At 41.5% G+C, this 20,498-nt stretch overlaps 1 pseudogene; it reads right to left on the bottom strand.

The window, feature by feature from the left end:
- Nucleotides 1-17,422: 17,422 nt before the first annotated feature.
- Nucleotides 17,423-19,230, bottom strand: LOC145080866 (18S ribosomal RNA; annotated as a pseudogene).
- Between the last annotated feature and the right edge of the window lie 1,268 nt (nucleotides 19,231-20,498).

The raw sequence follows: 20,498 nt of genomic DNA, 5'->3' as shown, positions 1-20,498 counted from the left end.
TTTATTATTTATTATAAACTCATCGTGTTTAAGGAATTTCTTTGAAAATTCACAACTTCTTTATCTGATGTCGATTTTTGCCAGACTTTTTACCACTGGAATACCATTGTCGAGACCTTCAATTCTCGTTTAGGTCATTCCGGCCAAAAGTCGCTCGATCTTTGATTGAAGTTTTTAGCTGTCTGTTGCTAAGCCGAACTTGAAAAAATCATAACTTCGCTATATGAAGTCGGATCTGGGCGTTCTTTTCACGTACGATCATGGTTCAAAGACATTTAAACATAGAAGGAAATTAAATAGAACTATTTGTACATGTTATTATGAAAGTAAATTTTATTACTCAAAAGTGGTTACAATACTTGACCCATTTTGGTCATTATAACGAGTTGAAATATCGGGTTGTCTCAAATGATTCCAGAATTCACTCGCCGTTTGTCCCCATACACCATAAACGAATCTTTTCCAGGCGGGTTTACTTTAACTATCTTCTTCTTGCATAAAATTTCGGCATCATTGGCGCTAAGCCAATCCATTCCCAAAACGATGTCGAAACCATTTAGATCGATGGGCAATAATTCCTCTTGAAACTTATTCCCATTAAGGTCGATTAAGTTGTCTTTCATACGATGGCTAACAGGTACAAACTTGCCACTAGCTACTTCGACTAATAAAGCATTATCTAGTCTATCAATAGGCAAAGCTAGCTTTCTACCAAACTCATGCGGAATAAAGGAGTAGTTGGCTCCAGAATGAAACAATATTTGAGTAGGTAATTCGTTTACGAGAAAGGTACCTGAAGCGACATCAGCTTCATCTTTCGCGGCCTCAAGTGTCATTTGGAAGGCTCTCGCCTTCGGCTTTGGTGGAATGTTGGTCCTAGCTGCCTCCTTCTTCTTCGGACAGTCTTTCAAAATGTGCCTCTCTTCATTGCAACCAAAACACATCCTTTTGTTGTTCGGACATTCATTGGAAAAATGTCCAACCTTTCCACACTTGTAGCAGGTTACATCCTCGCTACATTTCCCAAAGTGCTTTTTCTTACACTTATCACACCACTTTGCTTCGCCTCCTTTTCCTCCAAACTTTTTCGAATCAGATTTCGAAAATTTTCCTTTCTTACCGGAACCAGATGTTCCCTCAAACTTTCTTTTCTCACCAACATCAACCTTGTCGGTGGTTCTCCCCTTGATCATGTTCTCAACAGACTTGGCAGCCCAGATAACTGCCGCTAGAGTAAGTGCCTGACGTACTGGCACCTCGTACTCCCATGGGAGTCCCTTCGCATACCGGTCCACCTTTGTTTGCTTGTCTGGGACGATACGCATGGCAAACTCCATCTTATCGGTGAAGTCATTGGTGTATTCATCAACTGACATGCTGCCCTTCGTCAATGTCAGAAACTTGTTCAACAACTCCAACAAATTTTGAGCCGAGCAGAACTTGCGCTTGAACTGCACCAAGAACTCTGCCCATGACAATTGCAGTGGCTCATTAGGGCTTAACGTCTTCCCTAGAGTGTTCCACCAATGAACAGCTCCAACTCGGAATTGATGCACGGCATCGATAGTCTGCAACTTACCTCTGCAGCCACAAGTTAGAAAGTCCTTATACTTGCACCCCATTCCATCATTACTTCCATCATGGTTATCTTGCCTAACTATCGGTGGGTTGGCTGGACCAACAGACCCACTAAAGTTTCCACCTTCCGAGTGCCCTTCATTTAATTCAGGCTCTTCCACATGAATTGACAGTTCTTCACGATTCTGTTGAAGCAACCGTCTAGTTTCATCCATCTGACGATCCAACATCGTCTGAATCACCAATTGCACACCAGCCATGGTTATTGGCTCAGGTGCTGCTGCTACGATAGGTATTTGTTCAATCACTGGTGGTTGATTCCTGTTTTCGTCACCATTTCCAACTCTACTTCTTGTTCTCACCATTTTGATCTACACACCGAATAAGGTGAAATTAGATCCTCAATCACGATAGATATTCAAATCATCCTTATCACTCTAAAATGTTTACATGCTAGTTCTAATATCGTAGACGCACGCTTAGAATCCTACACACATAAGGTTTTTAGATCCGGTCAGCAACAGACCATAGATCCGAACAAATAATATCATATATGGCAACTTATAACATTTAGCACATAAAGCATTTTAGGCAACTTTCCTAAAATAAATTAGTGCTCGTGTCTAAAGCACAACAGACACACATCTCAAAATTCCACTTAGCATTCTAAGTTTAAGTCTAGAAATCCTACAAATTCCTAGTTCGCTTAAACTAATGCTCTGATACGAACTGTGACATCCCCAAAATCTCGGCCAGAAAAGACCGATTTTCATTTATGCTTTTAAATATTTTCAGAGTAAATCCTTTTGATTTGAAAGAGTTTCGGAATTTGTTCCCAAAAACAAAACATGATAAAACAATGTTTACCGAAGCATTTCATACAAGAAATGTATTTTTATTATAATCAAAACTCGGGGTGTCATGTTCCGATACAGACCAATAAGCATAAATGAATACATTACAAGTCATTCAACAAATATAAACATATGCAGACTTGTAAACAAAACAACTTGATGGTTCATCCATCTCTTGCCCTTGCGCCACTTCCTGTAATACAATTAAAACTAAGTGGGTCAGGCTTGGGAGCCTGGTGAGCATATAGGGTTTTCAACCCACAGTAAATATCATATTTAATTTTCACCAACCAACAATAACCCAATTACCCATTCCCGTTATTCTCACTTTAATGTCCCTAAGAAAACTAACATAAGGGACCTAGTCTAAGAATATTTCATCGGGGCGACCACACAAGCTTCGGGGGTACCTCAGCAATATAAGTCAAATAAGGCAACCATGAGGGGGATGGAGTGCAGCGAATGAACACCCAAGTTCATTAACACCTACAGGTGGCAAACCTGCTAATGTTTCCACAAGACTATCTAGAAAAGTATGTGGTCGTCATCTAAACTCCGCTAGATGACTAAATCAAACAACAACGAGGCCTCTCATCTGTTTATTACACACCAACTATCTACCCGTGTTCTACCCAACATATTAGTAGATAAAAATATACATTTGTATACATAGTTTAAAAACCTGTATAGCATGCTTTAATCAACACATATATCACATAAAAGATGAGGCACACACACACATAACACATATCTCATAGAGAATAAATCATATCTATGAGTTAGAAGAAAGTGAATACACATTCACACACATAACCACAAAATTATACGCCTAATATGTAATCCGTATAAAATACTTTATAATTATGCGTTAGAAGAAAGTAACTACACACTCACTTTAATCAGAAGATGATCGGACAGCACTACGACTTGCAGAAGTAGTAATCCTCAGCAGATCTAGAAGATCTCTTCAAAAATCGAACTTCTCGAAGGCAGAGCTTCGGCTCGGGAACCGCACTTCTCGGGATCTTCGGGATCTCAGGACGTGCCTCGGGGCTCGGGAACAATACCGGGGCTTTGGGATATTTCTGGCACGTAAAACGATGCAAAACGGGAGAGAGAAGAGAGGAAATTGGCAAATGGGTCGGTTGCCTTCACATCCTATTTATAGGAGGCTGGAGCCTCGGAGTACGCGGGGCGTACAGGGCTCCGAAGTCGTCATGGCATGCGTCATCCGAAGTGTCGACACTCTTCGGAGTACGTGGGGCGTACCTCGGATCAGGCTGCTGACTCCCCTTCGGATAATGCCGGAATTTCCAATTAAAAATAAATACAAATTATTTAATAAACTTCGGAAATTCATATCTTCTTCATACGAACTCCGTTTTCGACGTTCTTTACATCCACGGAAAGGTGAGACTACGCTCTACAACTTTCGTTCAGACTTTGTCGGCTAATTTTGAATTTATTTTTATTATTTATTTTTAATAGGTCGCGACAGAAAAACTTCGTTATAAATTCATAACTTCTTCGTTTGACATCCGTTCTTTCCTAACTTTTTATTGCTTCGATACCAACAATGAGATCTTCGATTCTCATTTAGATTGCTTCGGCTAAAAACCCCTCGATCTCAAATCGAGTAAAACAGGCTGCATACCGTTAAGCTGAAACTTCGATAAATCATAACTTCCTCATACGAAGTCAGATTTGGGCAGTCTATATATATTCGGAAACCTCGTTTCAACTACTACAACATAAATCAAAGATATTAAGTTTATTTTACACTTAAATTTTGACGCTTATTTTTATTCATAATTAATCAAACCACATAATTAAGCAATTAAGCACAAAACACATAATACTCAAATAATACAATCTTAGTATTTCAAAATGGTTTACAAAGGTTAACCTAGACCATTACATGGCTAAAAATGGAAAGCTCGGAAACACAGGCGTTACACTGATGCGGGATTGTCAGTCCCGTATAGATCTATATACTCAAGTCACGCTCTCCTACGTTCAGAGATTCTGGTTATAGGGGTAGTCCTCCACTCTTGTGCAACGGGGAGTGTTACAGAGGACGTGTCTCCAATCTGTAAGATCACTCTTTACTCTTCGACTAGGAAAGTAGTATCTACGACTAAGTTCTAACGTACCTGTCCTTTACACTCGAGCCTGGGTGTTATTATTAAGGACATTACAAAAGTTCTATGTTTTCTAATGACGACTATCCATTTACACTCGAGCCGAGGTGCATAATTAAAGACATTACAATGTTCTATATTATCAAATGATTGTTGTCCTTTACACTCGAGCCTAGGTATATGAAGTTTTATGTGTTCTTTATGGCGTCTAACTTTTTTACTCGTGTCTATGGTATTTTATTACAGAATTTACAATGTTTTATGTTTTCTATCAATATAAGTATGAACAATCAAATGTGAAGTATACAATATGACAGTATATAATAAGAATTGAAAATCGGTTTTTAAACAAATAACTCTGCAAGTTAAAACAGTTTGTAAAAAGGGTTTTCAATCCTTAATAATGTACAAGTATGAAACTATTTAACTAAAATCATAAGTTTAAGTACAAGATATTCTTGTACTCTTGCTTGTATTCCCCCCCTGAAAACATTGAAAAACCTTTGAAAAAGGGTAGGGGTATGAACTCACCAGACATGGAAATGTGTCGGATGGGATGCTAAACGTCGAACCAAGGCTTGAATATGAGCGAGGTTCCTATGTAATATTAAATAATACATAATATATATCTAATTAGATTTAAATAACTAAGTAGAAACACTTGAACATTCTAAGACGCGAAAACACTCCAAAATGAGCGTTTGAAGTGACCCGGGTGGCGTTTCAGGACATGAATGGCTAGGATTTAGAGTTTACTCTTCAAGGGAAAACTGTTAGGGAGTGTTTACGGCCTAAAAACCACATCCCCATGAGTTTACGGCCGTAAACTCATGGTGGGTGTTTTTATGAGCTAAATGGCCTTAAATCAAATAATAAGTGTTGCTAGGTTTGGCTTTTGGACATTTGAAAGGGATTAAATCATTATATGAATTAATACAAGAGTTTAGGGCTATAAAATAAGAGGTTACGGCTGTAAACTCTCATCCACATCCAACTTAATTATTTTGAAGGCCAAGGATTAATCACAAGTGATTCAACTAATTTTTACAAGGCATAGGATGAGTTTAGGGCTTCAAATGGCATCCCTCTAGGAGTTTACGGCCCTGGAGCATATGCTCTTGCCGTAAAATCTCAATTAGAGTGTTTATGATAAGTTTAAGACCCCTAAATGATTTTTGGTTGGTTCCATAATTTATTCCAAAGCCTAAGGGGTGTGTAAGTTGCATTTTAACACCCAAAAGAGGAGTTTACCACCCATTTATATGAGTTTATGGCCCAAGCATGTTCTTGGGCAGTAAACTCATGTTTACTGCTCAAAAATGACATTCAAGGTGTTTTAAGTCCATTCCAATAATTCCTTTAGCCATATCTAAGCTCCTATGGTGATTTGGAAGGGTTTTAAGGCTCTAAAACCCCAATTACATGTGTTCACGGCCTAAGGCTGATCCAGGACCGTAAACACATCATTATGGTCCTATCACATGATTTAAACACGAAATTGAAAGCTAAGGATGTTATACTAGGAGCTAGGATGCTTACCTTGGTGTTTTAAGGCTTGAAATGGTTGATTTTGGCTTAACAAGATGGATTTGAGGAGAGAGGTTAGAAAGAGAGTGAAAAAGCTTCAAATGTGTCACACCCCCAAACCTGAACGACGGAAACGTTCGGGGGCGGATGACTTCATGTGGTAACGTAACAAATGAATACATAGTAAAGAAAGCAATTCAACCATCATATATATAATTGAAAGTTTACATTTGTCAAAAGTTACATGTTCAAAACTCAATTACAATATGATGTCAAAATACGAGATTAAATTGGCGCCGCAGCATCCCTTCATCAAAAGCGAAATGAATACCTGAAATTACTGATTTCCTGGGACATACAAGTAATTTTGAAAGAGTAGATCAGCATTTAAGCTGGTGAATTTCATAAGTATTTAAGTGACAATGTTTGAATGAAATGAAATGTTTTATCTTTGTTTATTTGTGTTTAGAAAATCTTATATTTTCTACTAGTATAAAAGTAGTCTTCACTCAAGACCAATGTTTGTTTCCAAAATGTATGTATATGTAAAATAACCAATGAGTTTGAAAACCTTGTAAATCAATGCATTTTTAATACCCCTTCTGAGTTTTATAACCATACTATTGACTCGGAATGCCTATACACAACATTCTTCAGGCGTTGGAATGTTATGACGTTTGTCACCCCAAACGGTGAACTGCAGCTAACAGTCAGTGCGCGGGTTGTCAAGCCCGTATAGATCTATACACAAACGCCATGCTCCCCCTCCAAGGGATTCTGGTATATAATACAGGACTTGAAATGTGTACTCGAACGTACATGAAATTAGTGTCTAACAAATCCGTGGTATAAAAACAGATCTACTTGTTAAAATGTTACGTTTGTTCTTGTATACGAAAGTAAACTTCTTGAAATGTATGTTTCTAGTATATAAGAGTTAGAAATCTGTTCATAAAACTATACCTATTATAGTTTTCAAAAAGTGTGTCTTGTTTGTTTAGAAATACCTAGAAAAAGAATCACTTGTTTATGAAAGCATAGATTTTTGGTGTAGAGTCTAAGATAGTCAAGAATAATCTAAGAACAGTTTAGTTTATACATGCATTACAACAACTTTATAAAAAGATAGAATGCTATTGTAACATATGTTATATATATATAAGTTCCTTAAAGGTTTATAAATCGCATGTGATTTGAATATATAACAGTATATAAAAGAGTTTCTTTATGTAACACACCATAATACTCGTGTGTTTTACTTGTAATCCCCCCCCCCTTGAAAGCATATAAAAGTATTTAGAATAATTAAAAAGGTTGATTAAGGGGTATGAAACTCACTTGAAAGTTTTGGAGATAGCGAGATGGAAAACCGGGTAGAGTTTCGTCTCGGGAAACGGATTTTCCTCGGGATTCTCGGGAATCTCGGGAGTATAATCGACCTTTGGGACTTAAGCCAAAAAGACCAGAGCTTCGGGTTTGAACGGACACGGAAAACGAGGCAAGGCTGTGAGAGAGAGAGAAGAAATGAGCCCTTTTCTTGGAAACCCTCGTATCCTATTTATAGTAAGGCTGGTCTGCCTCGGTACGCGGGGCGTACGCTCGTACGCAGCGCGTACGCGTACGTCATGCATGACCGAAGCCTCGACTGCCTCGGTTCGGATGGGACGGGTTGCTGGGTACGCGGGTTGGATAGGACGGGTTGCTGGGGAGGCGGGTCGGACACGACAGCGGGTCGGACGGGTCGGATTCCTCGGATATGGCGACGTGGACGATCAGAGGCCAAGTCTCTCGGGTACGCTGGGCGTACAGGGGTATGCAGCGCGTACCCGGATGAGGACGCTGACTCCTCTTCATATAAGGTCCGAATTTTGATTTAAATAAATAATTAATTTATTTAATAAACTTCAAAAATTCATATCTTCTTCATACGAACTCCGTTTTCGATGGTCTTTATATCCACGCGTAGGTGAGACTACGCTCTACAACTTTCGTTTAGACTCCGTCGGCAAATTCCGAAATTATTTTTTTATTATTTATTATAAACTCATCGTGTTTAAGGAATTTCTTTGAAAATTCACAACTTCTTTATCTGATGTCGGTTTTTGCCAGACTTTTTACCGCTGGAATACCATTGTCGAGACCTTGAATTCTCGTTTAGGTCATTCCGGCCAAAAGTCGCTCGATCTCCGATTCGAGTTTTTAGCTGTCTGTTGCTAAGCCGAACTTGGAAAAATCATAACTTCCCTATATGAAGTCGGATCTGGGCGTTCTTTTCACGTACGATCATGGTTCAAAGACATTTAAACATAGAAGGAAATTAAATAGAACTATTTGTACATTTTATTATGAAAGTAAATTTTATTACTCAAAAGTGGTTACAATACTTGACCCATTTTGGTCATTACAAAGAGTTGAAATATCGGGTTGTCACATCATCCCCCCGTTAGAGAGAATTTCGTCCCGAAATTTAAAGTAGTAAAGATACTAGTGAATATGGAAGAGATGAGGGTACTTTTGTTTCATCTGATCTTCGCGTTCCCATGTGAATTCAGGTCCCCGCTTGGCGTTCCAGCGAACCTTCACGATGGGTATGCGACTTTGTTTTGTTTGTTTGACCTCTCGATCCATGATTTCTACTGGTTCTTCCACAAAGTTGAGTCTCTCGTTGATCTCGATCTCGTCGAGTGGAATAACAAGAGTCTCGTCGGACAGACAATTTTTTAAGTTTGAGACGTGGAAGGTTGGATGGATGTTACTAGGTTCGTGCGGTAGGTTAAGCTTGTAAGCCACAGGGCCGATTCTGGAAAGAATCTCAAAAGGCCCTATGTATCTTGGATTAAGCTTTCCACGCTTGCCGAAGCGTATCAAGCCCTTCCAGGGTGAGACTTTGAGGAGGACTCGGTCTCCCACCTGAAATTCCAAAGGTTTCCTTCGTTTATCAGCGTACCTCTTCTGTCGGTCTCTAGAGGCTTTCAATCGTTCACGGATCTGAACGATTTTCTCTGTTGTTTCCCGAATGATCTCCGGACCGGTGAGAGTACTGTCGGAAGTTTGCCCCTGGCTAATTAGGTATCACCCACCTCAGCCCAGCACAGAGGGGATCTGCACTTACGGCCGTAGAGAGCTTCAAATGGAGCAGCCTTGATGCTCGTGTGATAACTGTTATTATAGGAGAACTCGACAAGGGGTAAATGAGTATCCCATGCCTTCCCAAAGTCAATCACGCAGGCTCGCAACATATCTTCCAGAGTTTGGATGGTCCTCTCACTCTGTCCGTCGGTCTGAGGATGGTAGGCTGTGCTCATGTCCAGCCTTGTTCCTAGGGAATGTTGTAGTGATTGCCAAAATCTTGAGGTGAACCTACTATCTCTATCGGAGATAATGGACATAGGTACACCATGCAGTCGCACTACTTCCCTTAAGTAAGTTCTTGTATGCTTCTCCATTTTGTCAGTCTCCTTGATGGGTAGGAAATGTGCGGATTTGGTCAATCTGTCGACAATGACCCATATTGTATCGAGTCCACTAGTCGTCTTGGGTAACTTGGTTATGAAGTCCATAGTAATCCGCTCCCATTTCCATTCCAGTATCTCTGGTTGTTGTAGTAGTCCTGACGGTTTCTGATACTCGACCTTAACCTTAGCGCAAGTAAGACATTTACTCACGAAGGTAGCAATTTCTGCTTTCATGTTAGGCCACCAGTACAGTTTCTTAACATCTAGATACATTTTATCTGAACCCGGGTGAACGGAATATCTTGAGTTGTGAGCCTCGGTCATGACTATGTTTCTGAAACCACCATGATTTGGGGTCCAGATTCGGTCCATGAGATAGTAGGCTCCGCCACCCTTGACTTCTAAATTCTTCTCCATTCCTCGCAGGGATTCACCCACCACATTTTTAGGTTGCTAAGCTTCCATTTTTGCTGCCTTAATTTGTGTGGATAAGTGGGAATGGATAGTCATGGTCAGAGATTTGACTCTCCGACCAGTGTATTCCTTTCAACTGAGGGCGTCGGCTACTACGTTGGCCTTGCCAGGATGATAACGAATTTTTCATTCATAGTCATTCAGTAACTCAACCCATTGTCGTTGTCGCATGTTGAGTTCCTTCTGATCGAAAATGTGTTGAAGGCTCTTGTGATCGGTGAATATAGTACTCTTTGTTCCGTATAAGTAGTGCCTCCAGATCTTCAGAGCAAATACCACTGCTCCTAACTCGAGGTCGTGTGTCGTATAGTTCACTTCGTGTGTCTTAAGTTGTCGGGAGGCATAAGCGATAACCTTCCCTCTCTGCATAAGAACACAACCAAGTCCTTGATTTCACGCGTCGCAATACACTACGAAGTCTTCTATCCCTTCGGGGAGGGATAGTATCGGTGCGGTGCACAAGGCCTGCTTTAGTGTCTGGAATGCCTTCTCTTGTTTCGCTTCCCAGTCAAAGGCCACACCCTTCTGGGTTAATGAAGTAAGGGGTTTCGCAATTCTCGAAAAGTTCTTTATGAATCTACGATAGTAGCCAGCTAGACCTAGAAATTGACGAATTTCTGTAGGTGTCTTTGGTGCCGACCAGTTCTCAATAGCCTTAATTTTGGAGGGGTCCACGTGTATACCTTTCTCGCTAACAACGTGACCTAAAAATTCGAGTCTTCGAATCCAAAATTCGCATTTAGAGAACTTCGCATAGAGTTTCTCCGTTCGCAGTGTTTCTAGGACTTTTCATAGGTGCTGACTATGCTCTACCTTACTTCGAGAGTAGATAAGTATATCATCGATAAAGACGATGACGAATTGATCCAAGTATGGGCAGCATACCCTATTCATTAGGTCCATAAATACTGCTGGTGCATTGGTTAATCCGAACGGCATCACCACGAATTCGTAGTGTCCATAACGAGTTCGGAAAACTGTCTTTGGAATGTCCCCCTCTAGAACTCGTAATTGGTGATATCCGGATCTTAGATCTATTTTGGAGAAGTAGTTCGCCCCTTGAAGTTGATCGAATAGGTCGTCGATACGGGGTAGAGGATAGCGGTTCTTGACAGTAAGTTTGTTCAGCTCTCTGTAGTCGATGCACATACGGAACGATCCGTCTTTCTTCTTTACAAACAAGACCGGTGCTCCCTAAGGTGAGAAACTTGGTCTTATGAATCCTTTGTGAAGGAGTTCATTAAGTTGACTGGAAAGTTCCTGCATCTCTGCTGGTGCAAGACGATAAGGCGACTTCTCTACCGGGGTAGCTCCTGGAACTAAGTCGATTCTGAACTCGACTTGGCGTTGCGGTGGTAATCCTGGTAGTTCTTCTGGAAAGATATCGGGAAAGTCGCGTACTACCGAGATGTTCTTAATGTCCTTCAGTTCTTGACTTGTATCAACGATGTGCGCTAGGAATGCTCGACAATCTTTCCGCAATCACTTTCGAGCTTGGATGCACGAAATGATGCGGAGGTTTGAACTGGATTTGTCGCCGTATATAAGTAATGTTTCGTTGTTAGGGAGGTTAAGACGGACTGCTTTCTCAAAGCACATGATGTCGGCGCGAAGAAGACTCAACCAATCCATGCCGACTATAACGTCGTAACTTTTAATTTGAACCAGCATGAGATTGAGTGGGAAAGAATGGCCGTCTAATGTTAACGTACAACCCATGTATATGCAATTTGTGTTTTCGTTTTTTCCATTGGCCATCTCTACAGTGAATGAATTTTCTAACTTGCTAGGTTTAGGTTAAGTAAATGAATAAAGTTTTGACTCACGAAGCTTCTCTCCGCTCCACTATCGAATAATATGCATGCGTATGAATTATCGAGAAGGAACGTACCAGCAACTATAGTTGGGTCAGCTACGGCTTCGTCGTGGCCTATTGCCAAAACTCGTCCCACACCTCCGGTGCCTGCTGCCTTAGGACAGTTTCTCTTGTAGTGGCCCACCTCGCCACAACCGTGGCAAGCCTGCCCTACACCCGCACCGGGAACTTGAGTGATCGGCTTTGCGGGTTCCTTGCAGAAACGGGCTGTGTGTCCTTTCCTGCTGCAGTTGGCGCACTACATATCTCGACAAGGTCCATGGTGGTGGTAATTGCATTTGGTGCATTTTGGGAGGTTACCTATATAAGGCTTTGTTGGGTAGGTATTTGTAGGGGCTGTAGCAGGTACGATGGCAGCATTTACTGACACCAGTTGTTTCTTTGCGGATTCTTAGGAAGACCCACCCTTCCCTTTAATCCACGCTCTCTTCCTGCCGTGGTTGTTGTTGTTGTTGTCGTTGTTTCCTTTCTGTGGTGCTGGTGTAGAAGTGGTTGAGTTCTGATGACCTCTGTAGTCGATCAGAGATTGTGCCAGTTCCTTAGCACTTTCAAAGGTGTCAGGTTTAGAAGCTAACACGCTTGATCGCATTTGGGGCGTCAGTCCCCAGATGTACCTTTCTATCTTCTTGCTCTCGGGAGCAATCATATCTGGACAAAGGATTGCCAGTTTGCAGAATCTATTGGTATAAGTAGCGATGTTGGTACCCACCATTCCGAGAGTCCATAGCTCGTGTTCAAGCTTTTGAATTTCTCCCCGTGGGCAGTATTCTCTCATCGTCATGGCCTTCAAGCTTTCCCAGCTTATGGAGTTTGCCACGATTAAGGTAAGTACTTTAACGTGGCCATTCCACCAAGTTAAAGCTTTATCGAGAAGGGTGAAGGTTGCAAATTTGACCTTGCTGTGCTCGGGACAGGAGCAGATTTCAAAGACTGCCTCTGTCCTTTCAATCCACTGCCTCAAGGCCATCACACCACCAGTACCATAAAACATTTGGGACTTGGCATTAGTGAAGTCCTTATAGGTGCATTCTCGAGGTGGTCCATGACTCTCGCCATGGTTGGATAGGTGTGTGCCAGATCCCGAGCCATTAGTACTCGAGTTATTGATCTGTGACATGGCAGCTGCCACCGCTGCGGTGACTGCTGCTTGAAACGTAACAGCATCAAATTGGGGTGGTGGAGGTGGTGGTGGTATAGGTGCTTCCTCACCGTTGTTTCGCCTTGGATTCCTACGCGGAGGCATCCTTCAACTATAGATTGAAAAGACAAGGATAAGAATTTCATACAATGGAAAATGTATGTGTCTCATGAACTAAATCGCTATAGTTCAACAACAAAAAATAGAAGAATGAAAGTTATTTGTAAGACTGAAGGTATGAAACAAGTATTTGGGTTCACAAAGACCATTCAAGGTTCGAACGAAATATTTAACATAGTAGTGATAGTGCCACTTATATTAATATAAAAGTTGTTACAACGATCATGAAAATTTGACCCCTATATGGGTCTCCGATTACAAAGTTCGAGAAATTTAAAGACTTTTAGCCGAGGTCCTAAGGTATAACAAAATTTGAGTCCTTGACAAGCACTACTTGCGTCGACGGTTGCGCTTGGAGCTTGACTCCGCATCTGATTGCTTTGACTCCATTAGACACCTATCGAAAGCGACTTGTTGTTCCCTTAGTTCGGCGAGGGCTGCAATCATTTGCGCTTGAAACGCTTCAGTTTGGAAATGAGCGTTGTCTTGCATCTTGTCCAGCCTACGGATGTCAGAAGTGTGAACCTGCACTTCCACGTTGATATCCCGGAGTCGACTAGCTTGTACTCCAGACTGATAGGATTGATTGGCTAACTTACCCACCATTACCGGGAGTGCTCGATCAACCGAACCTCCGCTGCGGACATCATAGAAGTCCCGGCACATGCCGTAGGGAGGGCGTAGGTTTTGCTGTTGGCTCCAATGGTGGAGGTGACTTCCCCAGACGGGAGTCGGTCCTTGAAAGTTCCTTGCGAAGACGGGAGGTTGAATGGGTGGTGGATCGATAACTTCCGGCTCTGAGTCAGTACCGGAGTCATCACCCACTTCTATGGGTTCCTCGTCCTCTTCGGGATCATCTTCGATCCATCCTCCATTGCTTGGTTGGGAAAGTAGGGTCGCCAGGGTGGTGAAATCCAGCCATTTGACTGTACGAGAAATAGGGTTATAAGAATTGAATAAAGTCGGAACATGTAAAACATGTAAGTTAAACTAGTTTAGATAGCAAATACTCCTATAGTATTTAATTTCTTGTGTTTGATTCTTGTAATGGTTTGGTAAGTTTTGACTTGTTGCTTACTACGATCATTCCTCGATATACGTTGGTCCAATCTTGGGCAAATATAGTTGATCACGCTATATTTGTCCAAAATCTGATTACATATATCGAGTCTCAATCGTAGTGTCAACTTGTCTAAATACTTGTATAGTTGTATAACATGAAAATAGTTTGTGGTATTCATGTAATTGTACTTAAATGGACTATCAATTTAAGTTGAACGAAATGCTGTTCAAGTGTAAAAACAAAATTTGTTTTGTCAGAGAGTATTAGTCCCTTAAGCATTTATAGTTTGTATATCTTATGTGGTTCGATATACTTAGTTCACTATAAACATTGCTCTGATACCAATCTGTCACACCCCCAAACCTGAACGGCGGAAACGTTCGGGGGCGGATGACTTCATGTGGTAACGTAACAAATGAATACATAGTAAAGAAAGCAATTCAACCATCATATATATATATATATATATATATATATATATATATATATATATATATAATTGAAAGTTTACATTTGTCAAAAGTTACATGTTCAAAACTCAATTACAATATGATGTCAAAATACGAGATTAAACTGGCGCCGCAGCATCCCTTCATCAAAAGCGAAATGAATACCTGAAATTACTGATTTCCTGGGACATACAAGTAATTTTGAAAGAGTAGATCAACATTTAAGCTGGTGAATTTCATAAGTATTTAAGTGACAATGTTTGAATGAAATGAAATGTTTTATCTTTGTTTATTTGTGTTTAGAAAATCCTATATTTTCTACTAGTATAAAAGTAGTCTTCACTCAAGACCAATGTTTGTTTCCAAAATGTATGTATATGTAAAATAACCAATGAGTTTGAAAACCTTGTAAATCAATGCATTTTTAATACCCCTTGTGAGTTTTATAACCATACTATTGACTCGGAATGCCTATACACAATGTTCTTCAGGCGTTGGAATGTTATGACGTTTGTCACCCCAAACGGTGGACTGCAACTAACAGTCAGGGCGCGAGTTGTCAAGCCCGTATAGATCTATACACAAACACCATGCTCCCCCTCCAAGGGATTCTGGTATATAATACAGGACTTGAAATGTGTACTCGAACGTACATGAAATTAGTGTCTCACAAATCCGTGGTATAAAAACAGATCTACTTGTTAAAATGTTACGTTTGTTCTTGTATACGAAAGTAAACTTCTTGAAATGTATGTTTCTAGTATATAAGAGTTAGAAATCTGTTCGTAAAACTATACCTATTACAGTTTTCAAAAAGTGTGTCTTGTTTCTTTAGAAATACCTAGAAAAAGAATCACTTGTTTATGAAAGCATAGATTTTTGGTGTAGAGTCTAAGATAGTCAAGAATAATCTAAGAACAGTTTAGTTTATACATGCATTACAACAACTTTATAAAAAGATAGAATGCTATTGTAACATATGTTATATATATATATATATATATATATATATATATATATATATATATATATATATATATATATATATATATATATATATATATATATATAGGATCCTTAAAGGTTTATAAATCGCATGTGATTTGAATATATAACAGTATATAAAAGAGTTTCTTTATGTAAGACACGATAATACTCGTGTGTTTTACTTGTAATCCCCCACTTTGAAAGCATATAAAAGTATTTAGAATAATTAAAAAGGTTGATTAAGGGGTATGAAACTCACTTGAAAGTTTTGGAGATAGCGAGATGGAAAACCGGATAGAGTTTCGTCTCGGGAAACGGATTTTCCTCGGGATTCTCGGGAGTATAATCGACCTTCGAGACTTGAGCCAAAAAGACCAGTGCTTCGGGTTTGAACGGACATGGAAAACGAGGCAAGGCTGTGAGAGAGAGAGAAGAAATGAGCCCTTTTCTTGGAAACCCTCACATCCTATTTATAGTAAGGCTGGTCTGCCTCGGTACGCGGGGCGTATGCTCGTACGCAGCGCGTACGCGTACGTCATGCATGACCGAAGCCTGGACTGCCTCGGTTCGGATGGGACGGGTTGCTGGGTACGCGGGTCGGATGGGACGGGTTGCTGGGGAGGCGGGTCGGACGGGTCGGACGGGTCGGATTCTTCGGATATGGCGACGTGGACGATCAGAGGCCACATCTCTCGGGTACGCTGGGCGTACAGGGGTAGCAGCGCGTACCCGGATGAGGACGCTGACTCCTCTTCGGATAAGGTCCGAATTTTGATTTAAATAAATAATTAATTTATTTAATAAACTTCAAAAATTCATATCTTCTTCATACAAACTCCGTTTTCGATGGTCTTTATATCCACGTGTAGGTGAGACTACGCTCTACAACTTTCGTTTAGACTCCGTCGGCAAATTCCGAAATTATTTTTTATTATTTATTATAAACTCATCGTGTTTAAGGAATTTATTTGAAAATTCACAACTTCTTTATCTGATGTCGGTTTTTGCCAGACTTTTTACCGCTGGAATACCATTGTCGAGACCTTCAATTCTCGTTTAGGTCATTCCGGCCAAAAGTCGCTCGATCTCTGATTCGAGTTTTTAACTGTCTGTTGCTAAGCCGAACTTGGAAAAATCATAACTTCGCTATATGAAGTCGGATCTGGGCGTTCTTTTCACCTACGATCATGGTTCAATGACATTTAAACATAGAAGGAAATTAAATAGAACTATTTGTACATTTTATTATGAAAGTAAATTTTATTACTCAAAAGTGGTTACAATACTTGACCCATTTTGGTCATTACAAAGAGTTGAAATATCGGGTTGTCACAAAATGAGGCTTAACCCACTTTAAATATGGTTTGACTGGGATACACGGTGAAATTTTACCCGATCCCGACGTTAAGCGATGCTTTGGATCGCACCCAATTATGTTGTCGTTAGCCGATATGGTCGAAACTATAATTTTTCAAATTACTAGTTCGGGACGTTTTTGCATGTTTCCAACGTGTTTGGATACTTACCAAGTCTAAATAAAGGTTTTGACTTAATTGGCCTAGTTCAGGGCGAAATCGGAACAATTCGCTTAAGACGAGTTTGTCGGAACGTTTACGGCGAGGAAGCAAAGTTTCGGGTTGTTACAAAAAGCCACCACGGATTCACGTCAAGAAGGGTTTAGGGATAAAGACTGAGGCCCTTATCACAGTGACTCCGTTGTGGTTACATGTTCACGGGTCGTTCTGCAAGGTAGGGTTCGACAATGATGCTTCCGTAGGTTCACCTACGGAAACCTTGTTACGACTTCTCCTTCCTCTAAATGATAAGGTTCAGTGAAATTCTCGCGACGTCGCCGGTGGCGAACCGCCCATGTTGCCGCGATCCTAACACTTCACCGGACCATTCAATCGGTAGGAGGGACGGGCAGTGTGTACAAAGGGCAGGGACGTAGTCAATGCGAACTGATGACTCGCGCTTACTAGGAATTCCCCGTTGAAGACCAACAATTGCAATGATCTATCCCCATCACAATCAAATTTCAAAGATTTCCCGGGTCTATCGGCCAAGGCTATATACTCGTTGAATACATCAGTGTAACGCGCATGCGGCCCAGAACATCTAAGGGCATCACAGACCTGTTATTGCCTCAAACTTCCGTGGGCTAAAAGGGCATAGTCCCTCTAAGAAGCTGGCCGTGGAGGGATACCTACACATAGTTAGGTAGCAGGCTGAGGTCACGTTCGTTAACAGAATTAACCAAACAAATTGCTCCACCAACTAAGAATGACTATGCAGCACCACTCATAGAATCAAGAAAGCGCTCTTAGTCTGACAATCCTTACTATGTCTGGACCAGGTAAGTTTCCCCGTGTTGAGTCAAATTAAGTCGCAGGCTCCACTCATGGTGGTGCCCTTCTGTCAATTCCATTAATTTCAGCCTTGCGACCATACTCCTCCCGGAACCCAAAAACTTTGATTTCTCATAAGGTGCCAGTGGAGTCCTAAAATCAACATCCGCTGGTCCCTGGTCGGCATCGTTTATGGTTGAGACTAGGACGGTATATGATCATCTTCGAGCCCCCAACTTTCGTTCTTGATTAATGAAAGCATCCTTGGCAAATGCTTTCGCAGTTGTTCGTATTTCATAAATCCAAGAATTTCACCTCTGACTATGAAATACGAATTCCCCCGACTGTCCCTGTTAATCATTACTCCGATCCCGAAGGCCAACATAATAGGACAGAAATCCTATGATGTTATCCCATGCTAATGTATACAGAGCGTAGGCTTGCTTTGAGAACTCTAATTTCTTCAAAGTAACAGCACCGGAGGCACGAACCGGCCAATTATGGCCAGGAGGGCATCGCCGACAAAAGGGACAAGTAAACAGTGCACACCTGAAGGCCGACCGGCCGACCCAACCCAAAGTCCAACTATGAGCTTTTTAACTGCAACAACTTAAATATACGCTATTGGAGTTGGAATTATCGCGGCTGCTGGCACCAGACTTGCCCTCCAATGGATCCTCATTAAGGGATTCAGATTGTACTCATTCCAATTACTAGACTCGAAAGAGCCCAGTATTGTTATTTATTGACACTACCTCCCCGTGTGAGGATTGGGTAATTTGCGCGCCTGCTGCCTTCCTTGGATGTGGTAGCTGTTTCTCAGGCTCCCACTCTGGAATCGAACCCTAATTCCCCGTCACCCGTCACCACCATAGTAGGCCACTATCCTACGATCGAAAGTTGATATGGCAGAAATTTTAATGATGCGTCGACGGCACGAGGGTCGTGTGATCCGCCGAGTTATGATGAATCATCGCAGCAACGGGCAGAGCCTGCGTCGACCTTTTATCTAATAAATGCATCCCTTCCAGAAGTCGGGGTTTGTTGCACATATTAGCTATAGAATTACAACGATTATCCAAGTAGCAGATACCATCAAACAAAGTATAACTGATATAATGAGACATTCGCAAGTTCACAGTCTGAAGTTGTTCATACTTACACATGCTTGGCTTAATCTTTGAGAAAAACATATGGCTACTGCCAGGATCAACCAGGTAGCATTCCTGTTCAGCTTAGTCTACCCTGCACCAACAAGTCAATGCAAGGAAGACAGTCATCCAGAGAAGCGAAACGGTCATGTAGGGAAAAATACATGATCATGACTGACCATGTGCCCACACCAACTTCCATATCCGAGAGACCAAGCAACACTTCATAGGCCATGCCATCGACACATCCACATTGACAGCATGGACCACAAAGACATCTTGAAGGTTCAATGGCAACGCAGGCGATGCTTAACGAATGGAAACTTTGTTGAAATAACACAATGCCATGAATTATGTATGCAACACAGGAACCCACCATGTTCAAGGCAAATTCTCCTTATAACACAACTGAAGAGGTAAGAACGCATGGAAGTTGATGCTCAAGCGGACATCCAACCACCCGTTATAAACCAAACACCACTCATGCACCTTTAGGGTAGACATCCCCGACGATCATCAAACTAACAGCCACCTACTTGGCACAAGGCCATGCAAGCAACCACAAGCTAAAAGAACCCCCAAAATGCACCAAATGATGCACAAAAATGGACAGGCGATGCTACTGACCTAAGCACATCATTGCTAGCTGGGCATTGGCAATATAGTATGTGCTTGGGTCGGGGATAGCAAGAAGGGACCTCTTAATGCCTATCTCTGATTCTGTACGACCATCACTAGTTGGGCATGGGCACTAATCGTACCTCAAAGAAGGCAAGTCTTGTGTTTTTGAAGTGTACGAAGCTACCCCGCCCACACAAAGATGCTAGCCAGGCTTGGCATCTTTTGTGCTTCCAAGATAACTTCAACACGCCGTGATGATCCTGAATGTCTGACAATGCTTCTTGATAATGTTTCCGTCCTCCACGTTGTCGGCACTAAACCAATGCCAGCTGCGCTTAGGCACGCAACCGCACGTCTAACAAGGATAGACTAGCGTAACGTAGTAGTATCACAAAAAGCAACACATGCCACTTTAACGCCTGTCTCTTCCTGATCAATAGCACATATCAAATGCTAACTAGCACCAGTAGCACGCCGAACAAAGATTAGCAAGCACATTGTGATTGTATTGCCACACAAACAGCTTATCCCGCACTTCAAAGGCTAGACAAAAACACTGGACCGTTGTCGCGACGACCTAAAGAGGCATCCTCACACCCCGCCAAGGCCCTGAATCGGAGGGGTATTATGTAAGCAACCCGGGACTAAGAAACCATCACCCAAGATAGCGCTCAAAGGCCGTCTGGCGCGTTCACCCCTTGCTGTGCTCACTGACG

This window comes from Lactuca serriola, chromosome 1 (assembly GCF_051521515.1).
Source record: "Lactuca serriola cultivar US96UC23 chromosome 1, Lser_US96UC23_V15, whole genome shotgun sequence".
Taxonomy (NCBI): Eukaryota; Viridiplantae; Streptophyta; class Magnoliopsida; order Asterales; family Asteraceae; genus Lactuca; species Lactuca serriola.
This window is presented reverse-complemented; position numbering and strand designations above follow the sequence as displayed.